Genomic DNA, 24,602 nt, shown 5'->3' on the forward strand with positions numbered 1-24,602 from the left:
AATTTTAATTATTATTATTATTATTGCTTGCGTTTGTATATATTACTAGTTTTATCACCTATCATTATTATCGCAATGAAGTTTGATTTTTATTTAATATTTGTATCGATTCATTACACTATTTATCGGACAAACAAGAACTTCTTATTGTATACGTGAAAATAAATAAAAAATACATATTTATATACATTTGTAAACTCAAACAGACAAACATTGTGCGTAAGTACTGTATTAATGTACAAGAGAAAATAAACAAATATAGTTAAAATATTTAAACTAAAAGATACAAATATATAAGAACAACAACTTATTATTGTATGAGTGCAAAGAAACAAAAAAAAAAACATATGTAAACTGAAAGATACAAATAAAGTTTGCAATAATTTTATCATTTTACATACAAAAAAAATCATAAATATGTAAGAACTCAATGATAATATCTTATGTATGAACAACAACTTTTCATTGTATGAGTGAAAATAATTATACAAATAAATAGATAAAAATATTTGTGTATTCCAGGATACAAATAAATAATGTAGGAAGATGTCTAAATAAAGTTATTCAACTACAAATGTAAAACAAGCAAATTTTTAAACGAAAAACTGCAGGGGTGACAAAGTCCCCCCACGCGCCTGCTCAAGTTATAAAAAAGTGTTATATTTTAACGGATTTGTGCGTCACTGTGTTTATTCAGAACTGTTGATCACAGTGTCATTATCGTAATGTGTGCACAAGGAGCTTCCCTCCCCTGTCGGCGCATTAGCAATTCCGTTTAAGTTTGCGTCACGGACACGTATTGTGGAAACATAATGAAATTTTATTGTGCTTATTCTGTCGCGAATGGGTGAATCATGTACGCGTAGCAGTGTTGTTATTACCTATTAACCGAGTGCCAACGCTTTTTTTTATTAATACGTGCGGAAGTGCGGGCTGGAGGGGAGGGGACTTGGGAGGGGGAGGAAAATGAGCTCTTTCCGTCACGCACCGAGTGCTGCTACAGCCGGGGTCACATGCCGAGAAAGTTCGTAACGGTTTGTGAGCACGTGACATTGGAAGCTCCGCCGCCTGTCGGGAGCTTTAGGCGTTTTCCCTCGTTTTTTCCCCTTTGAACAGCAACAAAAAAATGTTCGTTGAAGACAATTATTTTTTCATGTGTTTTTGTCGTGAAGAGGAATGTTTTGTAGCTGGATATTGGAGCTTTATGCTAGACATTCGATTTGCATATCGTGATTCGTGACCTCTTTGGCAAACCGGTCAGTGGTGGAGAGTTGTAACTTGTAACTCTTTTCTACATATGACGACGGTAGTCCCCTAATATGTTTGCCATCCCAACTGGCGGCTGACCACCTTCCGAGCTGTTTTTTTAAATCATTGGCGTTGTGGAGGGGGATGTAATCCAGTCTGTTGAAACCTCTGAAAATTGACATCGTTCAAGTAAAAAAAAAGAAAATCCAAGAAAGCTTGTTTTATATGTAACAGAAATAAAGTTGTTAGTCAGTGTTCCAACAAAATACGAGTGTAAATTACAGGAACCAAATTTTATTTTCATATTCCAATATTTAACCAGTTTTCACAATTCGAAGGAAGTACATCAAGCCCGGATTTATATGTGAAAGCCCGTGGCTAATAACCTCGTCAGACTCCCCCCCCCCCGCGTGGAGAATTTCAGTTAGAATTTGTAGATCGTCTTATGTCATTTCAAATGTCAACTTTTATCTTTTGGCTTCACTTTTTAAAGCAGTTTTTCTCCGGTAGAGGCTCTGTGCGGATGAAGCCTCCCTCCCCCGCACACTTCAAAGTCGATTGATAACAGGGCTTTTTTAGCATTTAGCAGACCCCTTTCCCTCCGGTTAGCAGCCCCATGAGGGATCCTATACGCTTACAGTAGGTTTGGCAACGTGGCATGTATAATACTCCATTTAGCACCACGAGCAGCGTTCGGCATCTTGGGACACGAAAGTAAACGACATCAGCCGAACACAATGAACCGATCGCTGTTCGGTTGCATTTCGGCCCCCAGATGACAGGAGAGGACAAACCTAGCGAGAGAATCATGTCTTAGCTTTATTCCCACTCTTCAAGCTATGATGTAGGTGTCTGGTAGAAATTTCACTTTGTCACCACCTCGTACTGGGTTCTCGTTTTCCCATCCGTCTGGCTTTATAACATTCAATGTTATAACAATGTTTCTGATGCTCGGTTCTTGGGGTGGCTAACGCTGTCACCTACTAATCGAGGGGATCCAGGTTCGATTCCCAGTGAAGGCACATTGCACAGTGGTTCGGATCCCATTTCTAAAGGTATGTCCTGTCCCAGATTATCGCAGATAATGTCTCTGCCGATCTCTGTAATGGAGTGGTTAGCACAGCGTTTTACGATTCCACCAGTTCCGGGATCGAATCCCGGCCTTTGCATGGGCGTTCGTTTTTAGTGTTCCTTCATCAATTTAATCATATCGTCACCCCCTCATCGTGGCTATTAGGCAAAGGTGGCAGAAAAAAAAGCAAAGCATGCAAAATAGACCAAGTCACAGAATAATATGGATTTGAAAAATAACTTATTTTGGCGAGTTCATCGTGGGTCTCCCTGATGGCGTAGTGGTTAATATGTTGCCTAATCAAGGGGTCTCGGGTTTAATCTCCGGTCATAAGACAGTGGTTTGGATTCCACTGTGAAACTGTAGGCCCAGTTCCGTTTAGTCTTGCTGCATATAAAGTGGGACCATTACGAGGCGACGACGTTACCACTACGCCACCGGGGAGGCCCACTGGTCTTTATAGTTTTTATTGCCACGGAAGAGACTTGATTTGAACCACGGCCCGTCTAAATATGGCGCTGATACTAAAACATCGAGGGGGGGGGGGGTAACTGGAATCTTACTTTCTGGTATTTAAAGTTACCGTGCCTGCTGCCGCATTAGGGAAACTGGTTGAGGCTGAAGCGACCGCGTGTGGTTGTTCTTTCCACAGCGACCATTTAAATTCCATCCACGACTCATTCGTTTTGTGCCACTTGAAAAAACCACAGCGTCAAGAAATACTAGGTGGAAACGAGTCCTTGCTTTATCCAATTGCCTTTTAAATCCGGTGGAATATTTCAACATGGGCTGTTTTTTGCCAGTTCTACTCATTCCTTTCCTACCGTTTTGTTGTTCTTATTTCATTGTTCTGTGAAGATGTTCTTATACGGCAGCGAGGTTTCAAGTGCTGTGTCGGCGTATAAATGGCCCGCACGTATCTTGTAGGTGGAATGCGGAAGTTCACATCGTCCGCCATCTTTGTTTACAACATGTCGGCTCTTCTGTCACGTTACGACTTCGTGCGAGCCTAGCCACGAGAGCGCTTCCGACACATATTAACGGATCGTAATGTAACAGTCCTATTCCCTGTCCGTTGTAAGAACGAAGTCAATGTAAACATATGCACGTGGCTTGTGCGAAATTTTATTGGTTATTCCAATAACATCTGTGGAGGAATCTTGCACGTCTTGTATGTGACAAGTAGACCTTGGTGTTTAGGGTTTTAACGTATTTGTTTTCCATTACAGGTATGTAAGAAGTAATTGTCAGTGTTTCGATAAGAAACCCAACAACTGATGAAGTGCCTATTTTGCTTGTTAGAACCTGTTTTTGGTTTATGCACCTAAATCAAACCTTTTTAAAGGTTTTTATATATTTTTTAAAGTTTTGCAGGATTTATTCTGGTTTCTCCTCCCTTCTTTAGTCAAATTGAATATTTTTTCGCTCTGCCTACAGTTTTGATTCCAAGACGTGTTGATCGATGCTTTATTTAACTTCGCTTTTTGTGCCACTTTTGGCTAATTTGCAAAGATGGGGAGGAGTAATAATATGATGAAATTGATGAATGGACACTCATAAACATCCATGCGCAGGCCGGGATTCGAACCCGGGACCCTGGGCACTGATGTTCTCTGTGAGTGCCCCTTCATCACTCATCCTCATCTTCGCGGTTAGTCAAAAGGGGCAGAAATGCGACGTACAATAAACCAAATCAACCAGTGAGCGCCGAAAACCTCGTAGAAAACAAAATTTGGTTTCGAGTTTTTCTTTTGTTCCGGTATCACTTGCAAGTCTTGCGAAACTAGAAGTTTGACAGTACGTCACGGTCCAGTCTTGCTATCTAACCTCGATGCCATCCACCCCAGTCGCACGGGGTCACCAAAGCAATCGATGTTGACTTTGCATTCCGTTGGCCCAGGCGACTGGCAGCGTTCCATGGGAAACAGCGGCATCAGAGAGTGTCCGCCAAAAGCCTTCCTGGTGAATGCACATAGGAGGAACACAGAAAAGACCCATAATTCATTTTTTTCGAAGCGTTGTTGAAGGTGAAGTTACTGCGTTAGCAGCACATTGTTCTGCAGTCTTGGTTCGATCACATCCGGTTCTTGAAACTGCTTGTTAAGACTGGCCATAATCCACCGGAGCCATTACGGGCGTTTTTATTCGGTCGTTATCGACGTTGTTCGGGTGAGTTGCGAGTTCTGGAGATTCGTGAGGGGCTTTTGTTTCCCTCTCTTTGTTTCTGGGGGAAATGTTTGTGCTTAATCCTGTGTTGATCGAGTCTGAGCACCACGCTAACCCATACATAATTTGTTCTTTTATTTTATCCGTTTCAACATTATTACAGCTGACCGCCCTGACCATCTGAAACTACACTTGTAAGGTAGAAACTAGGGCGCTGCAGGGAGAAGATTTCGCTAGAGCGAATAACGCTCGAACAGGCAAAACGAGCAGTATACGCTCGAAGCTCAGTAGTACACATACGACAGTAATTTATCTGTGGTAGTGGGCATTTGTAATTTGTGTTCATGTCCAGATATTATTAGAACGATTAAATCAAGAAGACTTAGGTGGGCAGGCCATGTGGCACGAATGGGAGAGGAAAGAAGAGTTTACAGGATCCTTGTTGGGAAACCTGATGGTAAGAGGCCATTTGGAATGCAAAGACGAAGATGGAGGGATAATGTTGAGATGGACCTAAAGGAAATTGGTAGGAATGGAAAAGAGTACATAGATCTTGCTCAGGATAGGGACAGATGGAAGGCCTGTGTTGCTGCAGCCATGGACCTTCGGGTTCAAGAAGGCTAGAGAGTTAGTTGGTAGTGGGCCCTCAAATATGGACCGTGAAGTGAAGGACGCAGTGAAATTAAAACTTATATTAGCATACTCATCATCTCTATGTTAAAATATAGTTTTGTTGTGTATCTTACCAATACACAGAGATATATGAAAGCGAAATAGATGATTGTTGGCTGAAACTACCCATGTAGTAAGAACTCTAGTAGGAGCTATCAAGTTCCAAAATTTTCCAAAAACATTTTCAAAGTCTTCATATCAGACTTATTCACCAGCCCCGACAAGTTGGAACCCGACATTTTTTTTCGTAGACAGAAGTTTTGTACCTTCGTGCTTCACACTAGTAAATATGTTTGTATTCTTCACAAATAACGGGCCTCCCCGATGGCGTAGTGATAACGTCGCATTGTAATAATAGGGTCCCGGGTTCGATATCCGGTTGAGGCACGTAGTGGTTCGGTTCCCACTTTAAACTGTAGGCCCGGCCCCGATTAGCCTTTTTGTGTATAATGTGAACTCAAAACAAAACCCCAAACTCTCACAAAACGGTGAAAATGAGCATTAGGTCAGGTTCCAAGTTGACACACTGAACCCGCATTTTGAATTTCACATTTTGAACTAACCCATATAGTTTGCTATACTCTATCGCGGGAATGTCTGGAGTAAGGTCGCGCGTAAGGGTAGAGTAGGGGAGGAAGCTAGTGGGAAGAGCGAAACAGTACACGGTGCTGCTAACGGCTGGTAGTTGCAGGCGACGCAATTCTGTTCTCTATCACGGTGTCGTCCTAATTGTGAACAGTCCTAATTGCGAACAATTGATGCCTAAACAGGAAGGAATATACTTGAAGGACTATGTCCTAATCGCGAACACATTTTTCTGCCTTGGGATCTACAACTTTCTCTCACACTTCCCGAGTCTATTTAACGATTTATTTAAAGGGACTCAGTTCCAGACTTGAAAGTGGTCAGTGTATTGTTGAATCATAGAAAATTCGATGTGATTATAGTAGTCGCCAAAGTATATATAATTTAATAATTAAAGTGTGACCTATTATTTTTTTATAGGAATACGTATTGCACACTTCATTTACAAAGCAAAAGACCATGATAAGTCAATCAGGTTGGCTATTGTCGTTGGTCAAACCAGCTGTCTCTCTGCGTCACTACCTTATCTGTTTCTGAAAACAGGTTTTTCAGTTTCATGTGTTCGCAATTAGGACACGAAATTATTTCTCACTTTTACGTGTTCGCAATTAGGACGATTTAGGCTTTGTTCGCAATTAGGACACAACCCTCTATCACGTGTTTATTTGTCGACCCTCTTGAGTGACTGGCTACTTGTGCATAGACTTGTTTTGGTTCGCTCGCTCCAGATATCCCATGGACGGAGTATAGCCCAAACGACAGAGGCACGGACAGGAGTCCACTCTTTGCTCTGACGAGTAAATCCGGACTGGACTCCAGGAATCGAACCCAGAACCCTTTGACCAAAATGCGCAATTTGATTCGTCCATTATTAATTATCTTTGTCGCGATTAACCCCGGAGTTGTAAAAAGCCAGCACCTGCATTCCTGTTTGTTCCAGAATAAATTATCTGATTTTGTAGCTATTCCAACGGGAACACTCGGTTTTAGCGCCAACGTTGAGCTGGATTCATGCATAGGAAGGATGATGCTGAAGGGGTGGACAGCCGTCGAAGGAAATAGCCCAAAACTGTTCCAAGCGCACCAAACTTCTCCTTCCCCATTCGACCAGACCATTCCTGGACTTCAGGGAGCGAGGGCGGGTTCAGAAGGGAATTGGGACGAGGAGGTGGGGGAGGCTATCATCGATCGGACCCCAGGGCTGCCAACCTTCTGGAAATGTTTCCCATTGTTGCGCCGGCAAAAGACTCCTGTCCAGCCATTATTCATCGCGACGTCGAACCGTGACAAGAGGAGAGGTAAAAAGCTGCGTGCAGGTGCTCTGTAGGGGGCGCCTTCGGTTGTGTGTCAATAAGGGGCGCAGAAGTGCGGGCTGTGCTTATGCAGGTGGAATCGAATTGGGGGAACTCGGGGACTGAGGATGAATGGATGGAAAGAATGTTTCTTTGCTGGTACTGTCTCCCGTACAGGTACAGTGGGATCCATGAGTATTACCTTGCAATTGTCGATCACCATGTTCGTGCACTTTATATGACCCAATAAGAGCTTCAAGAATTAAAAGATAACTCAAAACAAGCTGTTGACAACTTCTGCACCAGCATACATAAAAATCCATCGCTTAAGAACCCATAGGATGTAAGAGAAAAATTAATGAAAATAGTCATGGACAATTTGCATGGTAATACTCATGGATCCCACTGTACAGTGCAGTCATGTAGGGTGGGGGCCGAATCCAGCGTTCATTTCGAATTAGAAAAAAACGAAATATGGTTTGTTCATTACACGAGGGCTGGGGCATAAGTCGTGGAAACTATATTTTTTTTCGAACAAATGTTCTCGAGTTACCAACCGAAACGTTGGAAGCTAACGCCGATTTAACCTGGCTGGTAACCCGAGAACAGTTGTTCGATTCAAGTCGCCAGGGAAGCAACAAATCGTATATTTTTTTCTCAAAGGTCCCGTCTAGTTCGCTGCACTTTTGAGCTCTTTCTGCACTCGGTTACAGGTGCAACACCGACTCATCTACTTCGTTGATTTGGTGTCAAGTAGTGTATTTGGTGTCTGCACCGTTTGCACTACGTTCCGGAGCGGTGCAGTGTGTGGTGTATGGTCACGTGGTGCGTTCTGACTAATGAAATGAACGTTTAAAAGCAGCAAACAGGCATTTGTTGAATTTTCTGAATTTGGACACCGCTATTCGTCTACTTGGTTGAACGTCATTTCCTTCCACCAGCCTGACACAGGGATACATCTGCACTACACCTAGTGTTCAAGAGTGCAGCGAAATAGACAGGGCCAGAGTTAAACTATGGTACCACAATAAGATTCTATGTCCCGGAGAACGTGGTATAGTCGACGCGCTAGCTACGTTAACGACCGGCTTGCTTTGAAGTCTACGGAGCGCGCCCACCAGCTGCAACAATCGGATTCAACGCACAGTGTTGCCACACATCTACTCTACGCCACCTTGACCCTCCGACCAAAAGCACCTGCCCGCGGTCTCCACATTAAAGTTGCAAAGTACGACAACAGTGTATCCTCAGTCATGTGACTGAGACTCCACGTGGAGTAGACGAGCAGAATGACAGCTGCTCCCATTGGCTGAAGTTTGAGTGTGATTGGACGAAAACAACTCGCCCGCTATTTATCCCCACCCACGTTCGTGGCGGCGGCTTTCTTCAGTTCTTCGACGTTAACGAAATAAACGCGTGGACTATACCTGTGAACACGTTACTAGATGTGAACTGTTATCGTACAGAGGACATTGTTGAGTCATTGCCGATTCAACCGCCGTCGCACAGCGTGAAGAGCGTTCGTGTGTCATAATAGCCAGCCGTTCTTCGGGGGAGAAATGCCAGAGAGTGCCACAGGGAGCTCCTGGAAACTGTGGGGAATAGTTCCCTACCGTATGCGCCTCTTTTGTCCCTGTAATGCTAATGCTTTCAGACTTGTAAACACATGTGACGCGATGCTATCTATAAGGATGTTTGGCTCGCTTCTGTATGCTACACTTAGTACACATGATCTGCATTGTTCATTCATTGCTCGCTTCCATTTGTATATTTCGGATTTTCGTGCCAGTCCCGCTTTCTCGAGAGAAAAAAATAGTTGCCATGACTTATGCCCCAACCCTCGTAATTCCAACAGAATAACTACAGTAGAAAATGAGTTAGATCGAAACATCGAATGTATACTGTAATAACCAGGTCACAACTTAATGTTTCCATATTCTGCCGATTAATGCAAATAATAAAAGGGTTCCTTGAAATTTTGCAATTTACAAAATGAAACTTAACATAGAACGTAAACTATGACTAAAATTTCGCCCTAAATTTCATGAATTTTCCTTGAACAAGGTGTGTAAAGGTTAGTAGAATAGAATAACTGTGTATTTCAGTATATTAGCTGTCCCTCTCCGTGGATATTATAAAATTTTGGCAATAAAATACGTTTATAATAATATTTTATTTTATTAGATTACCTCTAACATTTGAGTTTTATGCGAATGACCTGGCACCCCTACAAACATTTATAGTGACGCCTATGACTCTTTCTTATAGCGTCCAACATAATGGTCTGTTAACCCAAATCTGCCATTAAAGCCGCCTTTATACCGAATGATACCAACAAATGTTATCAAATTTTTGTTACCAATACGGTTAACAGATGTTGTCAACAAATGTTGGTAACCAGAGCACTAGTTCGACTTTATTTTTGTTAACATTTTGGCTGCAAGATGCCGACTGTGGAGGAAGTTGTACTCTCTGTAGCAGCATTTTGGCGCAGGAGAGAAGACCAAGACGATTCTGTGTACTGCACGCAAGAGCTAATTATAGCGGAAATGAACTGTTGCGCGATTTGAATAGAGATGACATTGATCTTTTGTCAGGCGAACTGAGATGAGATGGAACTTAAAAAAAAGAATGGCTAGTTGAGACTGAATATTTACTAACAATAATAGGTTAAAATTGGCAAATGTGACACTAATTACAGAAAAGCTACTCCAGTAAAAGAAAAACTTGCGGTGAACTTGCATTTTTTAACAAGCAGAGACTCATACACAAGCCTAAGTTATTTGTTTAAATTTTCAAAATCAACAATATCATTGTTTGTACCAGAAGTGGGTGAGGCTTTGATAGATTTGCTGAAGAGCAACGTGAAAGAAGGCAATCGTTTAAGTAAATCTGTAGGATTTTTCCAGAGGGGTCAAGGGAGAGCCGCCCCCCACCCTGAAAAATGTATGTGCACCTGAAAATTATATATTTCACACAATTTCATTTCAGCCACAGTAATTTATGTTAATTATTGCAAGTGTGTTGAAGGAACATGATAATTTCAGACTGAAATGGTGTTTTTTTGAGAGGGCATCACTATTATGGGGGGATATGCCTCCTTTGTCCCCCCTGGAAAAATCCTATGGACGTCCATGTGTATGTTGCATGGATATGTTGCTAACTTTAAAAAGGCTCCGTTAACATTTGTTGGTAACAAATGTTGCTAACGTTCTTTGATATTTACCGACTTCTTGTGGATAACAAAATATTTGTTGCTAACGTGAGATGTTTGTAACAACTTCACAAGCGTTTTTCGAAATGTTATCAAAATTTGTTGGCAACATGTGTTAGCAACCCCGGTGTAAACGCGGCTTAAGAACTCCAGCCGAGAGTAATCCCCACGCCCCTCTAATTTCGCCCGTGGCTCTTGGAAGTTCACACTCCGAAATATCCTTGGAAGAAAGGAAATAGGTTCAAGAATTAGCGAGACAATCTGCGAGCTGGCAACATTGCTCACGTCTTTTGATTAATGCGCTTTTTTACTGCGTCCGTGAGCCTGTAGCGCTGAGTCAGTAAAAACTCGGCGGGGGAGGTGGAGAAATGCAGATACAGCCGGGTAAATTCGTGAGGGTGGGGAACGGAAGGGAAGAGGGGGGCGCATGATGAAGGGGCGTAACCAGAGGAGGGGATAAATTGAGACTTTTCAGGCAATTGTTTGCGAAAGGGTTTATTTTGACGAGATGAGTGGAGGAGGGGCAATTCAGATGCAATCTTTTGTTTAGTTTCCGTGAACTTCAAAGTATGCTTGCTATAGGAGAAGGAAGTTGATAGAATAGGAAATTTACGCTGTTTTGCATTAAAATGCATTTACCCGAAGTTATCTTCGTATATCTCTTCATCAAATTGCCAAAACGCTTAACGAGTATAAGTTGGATTTCCAGAAGTGATAAGAATATTCCGCAGGGGCCTTGTAATGAATAGGTCACGAGTTTGGTTCTCGATTAGCGCACATTTCTTGTTTGACACGTTCAACTATGGGTGCTTTCACACGTGGCAAGCAAGCATTTCAGTTCGCTTTGTGGATACTGATTAGATGGATTTGGATTATTTTACTCCGCTTTTCTCCCACTTTTGCTAATCGTGTCGATGAGGATGAGAATGATATGAAGAAATTGAAGAATAACAACGCCCAGACCGGGTTTCGAATCCGGGACCCCTAACGTATTGCGCTGTGCTAACCACTTTGTCTACTCTACTTGTTGGGATATATACGTGTGTATACAGGGTGGCTCAATAAGTCACTTAACACCCTCAGTACAAGGCCACTGCAGCGCGCAACATGGAAATGGTGATGACCAATCGTTATCTGGCCAAGGGGGAACCACATTGACGCCACCCACACGGTCGGCGGCCATCTTGATGTCCGCCATCTTGAATTCAACTTCAGAATTTTAAATGGGAAGGGGGTCGTGCGACATATCAAAATGGGCTAGAATTTCACGAGAAATGCAATGGTGAAGGTTTTTTCGACGTATCTTTAACCAGTAAAAAGTTATGACTGAATTCTTGTACCAATTTGATCCTTTTCGAGGTGTTAGAAAAATGCCTTAAAATTTGTTTAGCGCTTCGGTAATGCATCGAGATGAAAGTGACGTCTATGGAGAGACGTTCACATGCCATTGCACATTATTTTAATCGGATGCATCCATAAAGAGCTGTGCATTATGAATGGTTGTCGCGAACAATTTACAGTGTGACGCTTCCATTGAATTAAAAGACCTTCACATTGACAAGGCTAATGTTGAATTGGTACAAGAATTCAGTCATAACTTTTTACTGGTTAAAGATACGTCGAAAAAACCTTCACCATTGCATTTCTCGTGAAATTCTAGCCCATTTTGATATGTCGCACGACCCCCTTCCCATTTAAAATTCTGAAGTTAATTCAAGATGGCGGACATCAAGATGGCCGCCGACCGTGTGGGTGGCGTCAATGTGGTTCCCCCTTGGCCTGATAACGATTGGTCATCACCATTTCCATGTTGCGCGCTGCAGTGGCCTTGTACTGGGGGTGTTAAGTGACTTATTGAGCCACCCTGTATATATCAGGACTTCGATGGTAGAATACAATAGAATAGAATTTAGGTTTATTTCAGTATGAGCCATTGCGGCTGTACACACATTTCAATATTTTTCCACTTGCCCTTTCCCCTCTTTCTTCTGTTTCCCTTTTTGTTCTCTATTTACCACTTTTGCTTTCCTTTGTCTTTCTCTCTCCCTTCTGTTTCCCCTTTTCTTTATTTTCCCACGTTTCCTTTTCTTTGTTTGTCTCTCCCCCCTCTGTTTCCCTTTTTCTTTATTTTTCCACTTTTCTTTTCCTCTGTATCTCTCTCTCTCTCCCTCTATTTCCCTTTTTCTGTATTTTTCCACTTTTCCTTTCATGTGTTTCTCCCTCTGTTTCCCTTTTTCTTTATTTTTCCACACTTCTTTTCCTCTGTTTCTCTCTCCCCCCCTCTGTTTCCCCTTTTTCTTTACTTTCCCACTTTTCCTTTCCTCTGTTTCTCTCCCCTCTGTTTCCTTTTTCTTTATTTTTCCACTTTTCCTTTCCTCTGTTTCTCTCTCTCCTCTCTGTTTCCCTTTTTCTTTATTTTTCAACTTTCCCTTTCCTCTGTTTCTCTCCCCCCTCTGTTTCCCTTTTTCTTTTTCAACTTTTCCTTTCCTGTGCTTCTCTCTCCCCCCTCTATTTTCCTTTTCTTAATTTTCCCACTTTTACTTTCCTGTTTCTCTCTTTCCCTCTGTTTCCTTTTTCTTTATTTTCCCACTTTTCCTTTCCTCTTTTTCTCTCCCCCCTCTGTTTCCCTTTTTCTTTATTTTTCCACTTTTCCTTTCCTCTGTTTCTCTCCCACTCTGTTTCCCTTTCTCTTTATTTTTCCACTTTTTCTTTCCTCTGTTTCTCTCTCCCCCTCTGTTTCCCTTTTTCTTTATTTTTCCACTTTTCCTTTCCTCTGTTTCTCTCTCTCCCCTCTGTTTCCCTTTTTCTTAATTTTCCCACGTTTCCTTTCCTCTGTTTCTCTCTCCCCCTCTGTTTCCCTTTTTTATTTTCTCACTAATCCTTTACTCTGTTTCTCTCTCTCCCTCTGTTCCTCTTTTTCTCTATTTTTCCACTCTTCCTGTACTCTGTTTCTCTCCCCTCTTTTTCCCTTTTTCTTTATTTTTCCACTTTTCCTTTCCTCTGTTTCTCCTATCAGTTTCCCTTTCTATTTTTACACTTTTCCTTTCCTCTGTTTCTTTATTTTCCCACTTTTCCTTTCCTGTTTCTCTCTCTTCCCTCTGTTTCTCTTTTTCTTTATTTTCCCACTTTTCTTTTCCTCTGTTTCCCTCTCTCCCCTCTGTTTCCCTTTTTCTTTATTTTCCCACTTTTCCTTTCCTCTGTTTCTCTTTCCCCTCTGTTTCCCCTTGTCTTTATTTTCCCACTTTTCCTTTCCTCTGTTTCTCTCTGTTTCCCCTTGTCTTTATTTTCCCACTTTTCCTTTCCTCTGCACGTATTATTATTCTTCTATCGTAATAAATGATTGCGAAAATTTCTCATGTAAGCTGTTTGAGCTCGCGTTTATAACAGTTCGCGCATCCTATACCAGAGATATCTAGCTTCTCCCCGTTGCCGTTTCGTCAGCTGTTGATGTTAGCACAGATCATCGATTTCCTTCTCGCCACACAGGGTTCAATGGCGCGTCCCTCGCTCTCGCATCAATACAGCTGGCGTCAATTCAACAACTGCCAGGATTCCGTTGATGATAATTTCCCGTGGGCTGAGGCGGGAATTACTGCGCTTTCACAAACGATCCGTCCTTCAGGAAGCTGATGACAGCTTATTGGTGGATAATTTAATTGAATTCTCCTTCGCTGTGTAAGGCTGGTCGTGACATTGAACTGTTATTGATTCTCAGTGGCGGATTAGCGACCAGCCGTAGGGGTCACGACCTTTTATTTAGCTCTCGCTCGCTAGGTTCATTGCTGATTTTAGAAATCGTCTATGGACGATCATGTAGTTTTAGACGTTGAGAGAGGGAGCGTCAGTTGACGATCTGTTGTTAGTTTTGAATGTCTTCTCGGGGTGATCACTTAATTTTAGATGTCAAAAGGGGACGATCTCCATTTATTGTATTCATCGATCATTTATTGTTGGTTGTAAGTGTCTCTCGGAGGGGTGATCGCTTAATTTTAGATGTCAAAGAAGAATTACTATTGGACATTTTGCTTGGGTGATCACTTAATTTTAGATACCAAGGTAAGGCGATCGGTCTTTTTAGGCATCAAGGATGGAAGATGTTCAGATTTAGACATCTCGGGGAACGGAAATCACCTAATTTTAGATTCAAGATGGGAGTTAACTTTTAGACGTCTCGAGGAGGTACAGTCACCGTCAATAAAAATGGAACACCTAGATCGTGAAATACTGGCTTCCTTGCAACGCGTTATGCGCGTTGCCTAACATTACGGTGACATGCAAACTTCAATAACAAATTGTCAATGGCACGTTATGCTAACCACATGTACACGATTAGACCTAAGAGGAATTGTAGGTTAGGAATAGTTAGGTTAGGAGGGACAGGTTTAGAGCTCTTAGCAATTAGTTTTAGCGTTTGGTGTCAGCTGACGTGGCCCGCACCAGACCCAGCCATTATGCTATCGTAGGAACCTCTATATACATTCGAAAAGCTAGTAAGTAGGATTAATAACTATTTATATCTTTTCACCCGGGAGAACGCGCATGGCGGCGATTTGACCGCAATTTTTTTTTCTTTGCTTTACTTTTTGTGCATACGTATTGGTTTGGTTCTCCCCCCACCTTATATATGCTGGACATGTGTGGGAGGCGCTGGGCAGCCAACACTTTTTAACAGTGGTTTTCTACCATTTAAAAGGCACAGTTCAGTTTCATCTGCGGTGCTATCTCGTGTTATAGATTTAACAATAGATCTTAATTGGATTTTCCTGTATTTTGTGAACCCGGAAGAAGAAGAAGGAGCAATGTGATAAAGAGCTTCGAAGGCAATTTGAAAAAGTAAGACGACACCTTCTTGGCTATGAATAATGTGAATCAGAAAACACATTTTTTTTAATGTGTGGAATGTGCAAATGGAAATCTCGATGGCCATGAAGTAGATGCGGAGTAAAGAGATGAAATAGATAAATTTCAAACAAAAACTGAAGTATTAAGCGTAGAAAATATACTGCACTCATATTATCATAATTTTGTTCTCTCTAAAACCTTTGCATCAAACCTATGTAAAATTATGTTTGTTTCATAATTGCATTGTATTCTTACAATAATAAAAATGAAGAAGAGCAAAAACAATTACCTATTACACTTGTAAAATGGTGTTTCTTTGCCTATTATATTCTTACAAAAATAGAGAACGAAACATTTTCTTTAAAGAGAGTGTTAAACTTTTGAAAACTTTCAACAGTTTTATTTATTGTATTAAAAATAAATAAACATGCAAAAGAAAGAAGGAAACAATAAAATACAAGAAAACTAATTTTGAAATGTGATGAAACACACCCAATAGCCCTAAATATTCAAGCGCGGTCATACAATTGACTATTAGCCGGTTGGTAGGGGTCATATTTGCACTAAATATAATGCCTGAAAATAAAATTCAACTTTTCATAAAGGAGCACATAAATAATCATGGTGGGCTGTAGTTTGTGCGGTCCTGCTCTGGAAAAATATGTCGGAAATGTACGTTTTTTCCCCACTTGGGACTCGATGTTCCTTAGTCCACGAATAGCACTAACATCCTTCAAATCTGCCTGCAAAATTCAAGATGTATTCACAAGCACAACAATGCCACTCCAAATGACAAACGTTAAACGATAAACAAACTCGTAACACTGCAGTGTTGCCATACTAAAAACAAATGCTACGACCTATGCATCAACCCAATAGATCTTGTTTAAAATTTTGAAGGGAAGTGTATGGTAACATACTTTCACTATGACTATATGTATTTTATATTTACGTAAGTGTTTCTTTCTTTTGTAGGTACGTAAGCTGATGGGTTCAGTAAATGGAACAGTGACTACTTTTATATGGTATGTATCATGCATAGAAGTATAATGTAGTTTCTCGCTTGATAGATCACTCACTCAAATTGTAACAATACAGTACCAACAATGCTTTCCGCAACAATTGAAAGGGTCCTAACACCTTATTTAGGTCACTCGCTGAGCGAAAGACAATAGGTTGGTATCTTCACCGCGAATGAAGAATTTAATGGGCCTCTCAAGGTAGACACGAACAGTGACGTCATCTCTGCCAGCTGACTCCGAATGTGGGTCATTGGAAGCTGCTGTTTTGCCAAATTGCCATGTTGTGGTCATGTGGGCGCCTCGCGCAGAAAATTTCTAAGCGGGGGAAAGAAAAATTGTGCAAGGGGGGAAAGTGATTTCTTCACTTGTCTTCTTCGGCGTGCAGAACAAACTTACGATTTTTTTACATGAACTTGGAATGTCTATCATGTTTATGGTAGATTACAGACATGTTATACGCGTATCAGTCTTGTACATTACTAATTGTGAGGCTTGTATGTTATTATGCACCCGTTACCAGTGTTGTTGAAGGTCCTGGAACGGACCGGAACCTTTTTTTCTCGCACAATTTAAATTCGGTCCAAGTTGCGTATTGTTTTATTAAAAAAGGCTCCTGGACCGAATTTAAATTGATCCGGAAAAAAAAGGTTCCTAGACCGTATTTAAATTGTCTGGAAAAAAGGTTTCTGGACCGTATTAAAATTCAGCAGGAAAGAAGGTTCCTGTACCGAATTGAAATACTTTACAGATAAAAAGGTTCTTTACGGTCCAGAACCCATTTACGCTTGCTGATTTTCTCTCCTGGACCGGAATTGAATTTATTTAAAATTCCTGGACCTTGAACAATCCTGCCCGTTACGCCAAACAAAACAATCTCCTTCAAGGCGTACCCAAAGGTGGCGCTGATTTAAATAGAGATACCAGAAAATCAATTATTGAGAAAAACTTTGGAACGTTACATAAAATACACAAGAAGGTGTGTGTATACACAAGTTAAAAATTACGAAATGAACTTGAAGCAACAACATTGAATGTATCAGCTCACACATGCACACACATACATACCGACAAAGGATGGCATAGAAGTAACCAGAGGCACAATACTGAGATAGGCTAATCGGGACTTGACCTACAGTTTAAAGTGTGAACCACTGTGAAATGTGCCGGCCCTCGTGGCAGAGTGGTTAGCACATCGCGCTACGACGCCAAGGGGTCCCGGGTTCGAATCCTGGCCCGGGCATGGATGTTTGTGAATGTCCATTCATCAATTTAATCATATCATCACTCATCCCTATCTTTGAAAATGAGCTTAAAGTGGCACAAGAAGCGAAGTAAAATAAAGTGGTTCGGATCCCACTTTAAACTGTAGGTCCAGTTCCCGATTAGCCTTACTGTGCATAAAGTGGACTTAAAGACACCAAATCAATGAATCAAGTCAATCACTGTGAAATGTGCCTCCACCGGTGATCGAACCCGGAACCCGTTGATTACAAGGTGACAACATTACCATTACACCATCGGGGAGGCAGCATGTATGTTGCCTCGCTTACCGATAGCGCAAACATTGATGAGGCGGTCTAAACTTCATCGGATCACTCTGTACTATGGAATGGTGGTATTCAAAGTCTGTTTCACTCGTTTTTCGGCGATGTCCTTAACCGTACTCTAGTCTAGCAATATAGGCAAACTACTTAAGTCACGGAAGTGACTTCTGGCACCGTGTATGTATATAACATACAAATGCACCTACTTTTTCCTGTAGAAGATATAGCAGATACATGATGTTCCTAGTCCTGTATTCGCTGCTTAGCTAGCCCCTTATTAAAAATGAAACTCAGGAATGAATAGAAAATGTCTGGAGATTTCTTTGTCAAGGCTAAAACAAATACAGTAAAACGTCGTTAATCCGGACAGGAAAAAAAATGCAAGGTTTTAAATGTGGCTAGAAGTCAACAAGAGAACTTCCCAAAGAAATGGAAGTCAACCACTGATGAAATTCTGTTTCCCCACAGACTTTGTACTGTATACTGTATTTAGGCCTATGCCATTTAAATACGTCATAATAAACGTGTTTTGTTGCTACAAATGAAGTTTTAATGCAATGTCTACTGTTACTTTAGGTTATTTGTATGTTGTTCTTTTTGATTCTTTTTTCTTCCACTTTTGGCTAACTCTTAACGATGAGTGATGATACTATCACAAACACACATAATCGCCGATAGCATCAGGTTGATATCGCACTTTAAACTGTAGGCCCAGTCCCGATTAGCCTATCCGAGCAGAAAGTGGACTTGTAACTTACATTGCCAAACACGTCACGACACCCCTGTCCGATTGCATGGGTGTTTTTGAGTGCCCCATCACTAATCATCACGGATGGTCGCAATTACCGGTAAGTGAGTAACATAAATTAAGAAGAATGTAAATGCACACGCAGGGACCATAAACAAGAGTGTCAAAGAGGTTCGATACCCGATGGCGGCACATGGTGTTTCGGATCCCACTTTAAACTGTAGGCCCAGCCCAGATTAGCCTATCCAGTGCATAAAGTGGACTGAAAACATACTCAAACTAAACTCAAGTGTGTCTCGTAATCTCCGTGGCGGAGTGGTTAGCACAGCGCGCTACGACGCCAGGGGTCGCTGGTTCGAGTCCCGGCTGGGCATGGATGTTTGTGAGTGTCCATTCATCATATCATCGCTCATCTCCATCTTCGCAAATTAGCCAAAAGTGGCACAAAAGGGAAGTCAATTAAAGCAAATCAATCAATCATCCATCGCGCGATTTACCAAAAGTGGCAGAAAAGGCGAAGTAAAATAAACAAAATCAAGAGCAGAAATGAAAAAGAATTACATTCTATTACGTGTATTAATTTTCTTTATTTCGAATGTTAATGAATTCTGCCCGCTGACAAAATAGTCTTATTTGGGAGGGGGGTCTCAAAAATAAAAGCCCATACTGCCTTTACTGAACTCTTAGTTTGGGATTGCCTATATCTACAGAGTAAGGAAATCAAAAATTCGAGAGCCGAAAAGAATCTTTTACTCACATCAAGGTGGACATTGCCAAATGAAGCTGCGACGCTTCAGTAATTTTTAATCTTCAGATAACAAACGGGCGATGGCCTGGTGGAACTCGGTGTCCTCTATGAGCGCGTCGAGCATGGCGTTGAGCATGTTCTTCAGATGGTCTTTCTGGATTAGGCTGTCCATCAGCACGAAGGCGAATCGCCGTTTTGTTTCGGCGTCGTCTTCACCGTCCGCCTTGGTGATGGTGATTTCTTCGCAGTTCATCCTCTCGCCGAGTTCGTTGGCCAGGGACCCTTCCACGGCCCTCCTCATCGCCCGGCCTACGGATGCCGTGACTGTGACGCAGTCTTTGCCGACCGCATCTTTCAAGGCGGTCGTGTCAAACAGAAGCTCGGCTGGGGTAAGTGCGATGGCCGCCTTTGTGGCGCGGAGAAAATCTAGGACGTCTTTTTTGGTGACTGGGGATTTCTTTTTGGGCTTGCGCCCCAGCTCGTCTCCTGAGTCGGAATTCACTTTCTTCGGTTTCCTGGGGAAGGGGTCCTTCCTGGGTGTCCGCTTCGGGAGGCGAGGGATCGGTGACCTGTCTGGCGACGAGCCGCCGGACAACGAGTAATCGGACAGCGAGTCGGATGGCGACTCGTAATCGTCGGACGGCGACTCGCTGTCGTCATTGTATCTCCTGGCTAAGACCTTCCTTTTTGGAGCAGCCACGTTACGGGCCAACCTGACCTTCTCCTTGGGAGCCTTTAGCGTCGGACGCTCATCGTCGCTTTCCGAGTCGGACACAGCTTTTGCCCTCCTGTGGTGGTTGTGACATCTGCACACGTGTTTGCACGTCCGTTTCTTGTTGGATTTGCCAGCCATGGTTCTCGAGGGAGTAAATATGCCGGTGGATGCGGAAAGGAAGCACTTCCCAGCTACTTGAAGATTTTGCTATTAGTCTCCATGGCAAGTACGAACAATGAAACCCAACTAACAATCGGACAGCAGTTGAATAATTTTATGCGAAACGATTGTATGTAACAATGTAACCAGGCACGTATCTAGAAATACATTTCGGGGAGGGTCCGACCAAGTGTCAATAATAATAATAATAATGAAATATGTAAATTAATTAATATTGTATTACATATAAAGACTGTGTAAGAATAAAGATATAAGAGCACGTGATCATTATGTAGCTTACGTGTAGTTAAGATCGCTGATTAATATTTTATGCATATTATCACAAGTAGTAGAGTGCATAAATCTTTGGAAGTGTCCTTCAAAGCCGTATGAGCCAAATGCCGTGCTTTCGAATAAGTTCTGCGGAAATAAGTAACCATCGATTATATTACAAATGCAAAACAAGTATACTTTGATTTTTATTTATTTTATATTATTATATTATATATATTATGATTATTTAGTACATGGTAAGTTTTTTGGGGGGTTCAGACCCCCTGGACCCCCCTCTAAATATGTCCTTGTATGTAACCTGACTTTAACATCTCCATCTACAGTCCCGCAGAATTAACTTGAGACAAATGGCTGCCGGCGCCGCTGCAGGAGTACCAACCTACAGCGAACGCTTGACTCCTACGCGAATCATGGGCAATCAGCTGACAACGGGAGATGGGAGGTTTGAAAAATAATTACATTGTGTAACGGAAATATCACTGTATTAAACGGACATGCTAAGAAAATTACAAGCATTATGAGTAGCCTATTCTATCTTACACAATAAATGGATAAACAGTTTATTCTTTACCTTTATTCCGTAATTTGAAAACACCCGAGGTCATCATCCGTGGAGTCTCCGTCAAGCTCTGTTATGTCCTTTCAACAGTTTGTAACATTTCGCGCGCCCGAACATTATAGAGTTTCCGTTGGCCCGTTACAGCGGGAAGTCCCCCGCTCTATCCAATTCGAGCGCAGTTGCATCACTCACAGAGCGGTCATTTCTCTCAAGTTAATTCTGCGGGACTGTAGTTCGCTGCACTTTTTTGACTCTCTTTGCACTCACACGTTCGGTTGGCTGCAAAGTGCAACATCGAGTCTTCTACTTCGTTGATTGGTGTCGCGTGGTGTATTTGGTGTCTGCACTTATGGAGCGGTGTATAGTCACGTGGTACGTTCTAACCAATCAAATGAACGATAAAGGCAGCAGACAGGCATTTGCTGAATCTTTCGGAACTTGAACACCGCTAAACGTCTACTTGGTTGAATACAATTATTTTGCACTAGCGTCAATAAGTGCAGTGAACTAGACGGAACTATAATATATACCTAGGTACTATGTGTGCGTTGAAGCAAAACTATACCGTGTTACGCGAGTTCAAGTGCCACACGTGGCTAATTTGCGATGACATGATGAAATTTATGAACGAACACTCGCAAACATCCATGCCCGGGCCGGGATTCGAACCCGGACTCTTTTTCCCTTCTTTCTACCCTATCCCTTCAACCTAGTACCCTGGCTGCAGTGTTGGCAGTAGCATAACAGTCGTTCGGTCCGTATTATGCGTAAATTGCGTATACACAGACAAACCATCAATGTTACATTGCAATGGAATACGAATGAATGATGCCCGTTTGCACCGACGTCGATTTACTCGCGAGCAAGAGGACTGCTGATTGATTTGCTTTATTGTACTTCGCCTTTTGTGCCACTTTTGGCTAATTTGCGATGACATGATGAAATTGATGAATGAACACTCACAAACATCCATGCCCAGGCCGGAATTCGAACCCGGGACGCCTGGCGTCGTAGCGCGATGTGCTATCATCCACTCCGCCACGGGAGCCGGCGCGAGTAGGAGGAAACTCAGTTAACTCACGATTGATTTGCTTTGTTTTACTACGCTTTTTGTGCCACTTTTGGCTAATTTGCAAAGGTTGGGATGAGTGATGACATGATGAAATTGATGAATGGAAACACATCCATCCCCAGACCGGGATTCGAACCCGGGACGCCTGGCGTCGTAACAGTTAACTCACGAATCGGCTCTGTTGCACCAACGGAACTGGCGAGTAACCTACCTGCAAGGTAAAGTGAGGGTTAACCTTATCCTCGGAAATCGGCGAGTTATAGCGGAGTTAACTCACATGCAGTACAGTATTTGCTGTCAATCCGCAACCGGTGGTTAGTGTATCACTTCAGAATTTCAAAACTAAATAAATGTAAAATAGGAAGCAATAGACTCAAACTAGAGTGGACGAGTTGTATCTTTGCGGGTGAACCTTGACCACGACTGACTGCGCAGTAGCAAAGGGAGGAGCTACCGGCTGCCTTAGCCAATGGGTGTCATTCTCCTCTAACTTTGTAAGAGCTGTCGACCACTCAACGGCAAGTAGGTAACTTCTACGGACATGTATCTGCGCGAATGTCAAGGTCACCCGCAGAGATACAGCTCGTCAACTGTAGGCAACACTTATTATCGTCGTGATTAGCCAAAAGTGGCAGAAAAGCGACGCTAAATAACGAAAATCATGTTATTCTTAAAATTATTTTTGGTCATTTATTACTAATGCGCTGAGTGATCTAGACTCATACATGCAAGAAAGTGCAGTAAAACTTGATTCAGTACAAAGAAACGTTCAATTGTGTCTATTCATTTTAAGTCATCGTTTTCTTCTGATGCATTAAAAATGGATAGTTGTATTCGTTGATGCATTTTTGTGTGTGCGCGTGACCCAGAATAAATTATGTAATTATACTACTAAGACCTGCTCCCCCACCCCCAAATATGTGCTCAGTTCTTGTAACCATGGCTACCATTCACGGGAAGATGAACCGCTTGGGAAAAATGCAGCGTCCCGAAAAGGACGCAATTTCAAGCATGTTTGTAGCTTATAAAGAAGGATCACTCGTAAGTGGCATGTGTGACGTCACCGCCGTCGCGGTTCGGATGCGATAAACATTTGGCAAGGGCTGTAAAACACGGGTTGATTGAGCAATACGTCTGCAAGATTGCAGGGAAGGAGCAGCGTGATAAAACTGATTCCGAACCTTGGACGTGCAATAAAGTAACACGTGCTTCAAATTGCCGAGCCTCGGATAGTGGATGCATATGCTGTCCTCTGGTGGGGAAAGATGGATACGGAACAACTGGAGATGTTGGTTCCTGCTGGCACATTTGGAAAAGCTTCAAAAGGTGTTCTTAATTTCAGATAAAAAGAGGTAATCTTCGAGCTTATCCCCCAGTAGAAATATTTAGGTCTACCAAAGAACTTATCTGCGGATTTGTGTTTCAGACCCACAAGGGTTCCAGTTGCCCATACAGCACGCAAATATGCAGGAGACATGTAATGGATATCTTCTGAATATTCGTTCCGAAGTTCTGGATATCCAGGAGACATCCATTGGATACTCGTAGCAATGGAACTTTCACCTGGCCTTGCGCGCATGCGTGATTTGCTGGGTCAGACAATGGGCCTGTGCACGATGGACGTTTGAGTCCCAACAAAATTAGAAGAGTGACTAGACGCTGTGAATAGATCTTTCCATGGATATCAAAATATTTATGTCAATTTTTTAATATCACCGTACATACGGGAGATCCTCTGGATTTCCAGGACTAGATATCCCGTAGATGTACAATTGATATCCAGAGCTGGATATCTCATGAATATGAATAGCTGGATATATCATGGATATCCATAACTGGATATCTCGTGGATATCAATAGCTGGATATCTCGTGGATATCAATAGCTGGATATATCGTCGATATCCATAGCTGGATACCTCGTGGATATCCATAGCTGGATATTTTATGGTCGTCTAATGGATATCCATAATATTCAGGGATTTGATCTGGACATTTGTGGATCTCCTATAGATATCCCTTGGAGATTTGTGCTGTATAGCTGGTAGACATCTTAATTTTGGTGCAGCATTTTGTTAGGCGTGTTGTTCAAAACTGCTGATTTGTCTCGTTTATCTTTTGCTGCAGTTCCCTTTAGTGTTAAATTTAGAGACAAAATCCCGGATCAGGAAATCTGAAAAATACTTTTTCTATCGGAGTACCCAATCCGCCATTGTTAAAATGACTACTTCATTAAATAAGTTTTAGATCCATTTTGTCTACATGCTCTAATTTAGTGAAAATATAGGTTTTCTGACCGGATTAAAAATTTTCTTGTGAAATTCATTTTGATGTCACAAGAAAATTAAGTTTACTCCAAGATGGCCATGGTTCCTTTCTATATTATGTATGAGGACATTTGATTCGTGTTTCTCTGTCAGTATTTGTTTTAAGTAGGAGGATTGACAGGGAAAATCACGCTTGAAAGGAAAAATACAATAATTCGTGAAAATTTCGCCTTATGTGGCACAATTCGTGTATTAACACTAGCTTATCCGTGCCGTACGAGAACCTTACTGAGGCCCACACTTTTTTTTTAAATTACTAAAACTTTGTTATTGAATTGCTTCTTGCTTTCTTGTATATATAGATGTTTAGTTATTTATTAATTA

At 41.9% G+C, this 24,602-nt stretch overlaps 1 protein-coding gene across 3 annotated transcripts in view; it reads left to right on the top strand.

The window, feature by feature from the left end:
- LOC145981988 (uncharacterized) overlaps positions 1-24,602 on the top strand; it is a 417,662-nt gene that overhangs the window by 194,697 nt on the left and 198,363 nt on the right. Inside the window, exon 1 of one of the 3 annotated variants that reach the window (XM_083115510.1) lies at positions 16,086-16,116. The exons of the other annotated variants lie outside the window; for them this stretch is intronic. The gene's annotated coding sequence lies outside the window, so the exon portion shown is untranslated. Of the gene's footprint in view, positions 1-16,085; positions 16,117-24,602 lie in introns of those variants that run through there. 3 annotated transcript variants of the gene reach the window in all.

This window comes from Lepisma saccharinum, chromosome 30 (assembly GCF_977018435.1).
Source record: "Lepisma saccharinum chromosome 30, izLepSacc3.1, whole genome shotgun sequence".
In the NCBI taxonomy this organism is placed as follows: domain Eukaryota; kingdom Metazoa; phylum Arthropoda; class Insecta; order Zygentoma; family Lepismatidae; genus Lepisma; species Lepisma saccharinum.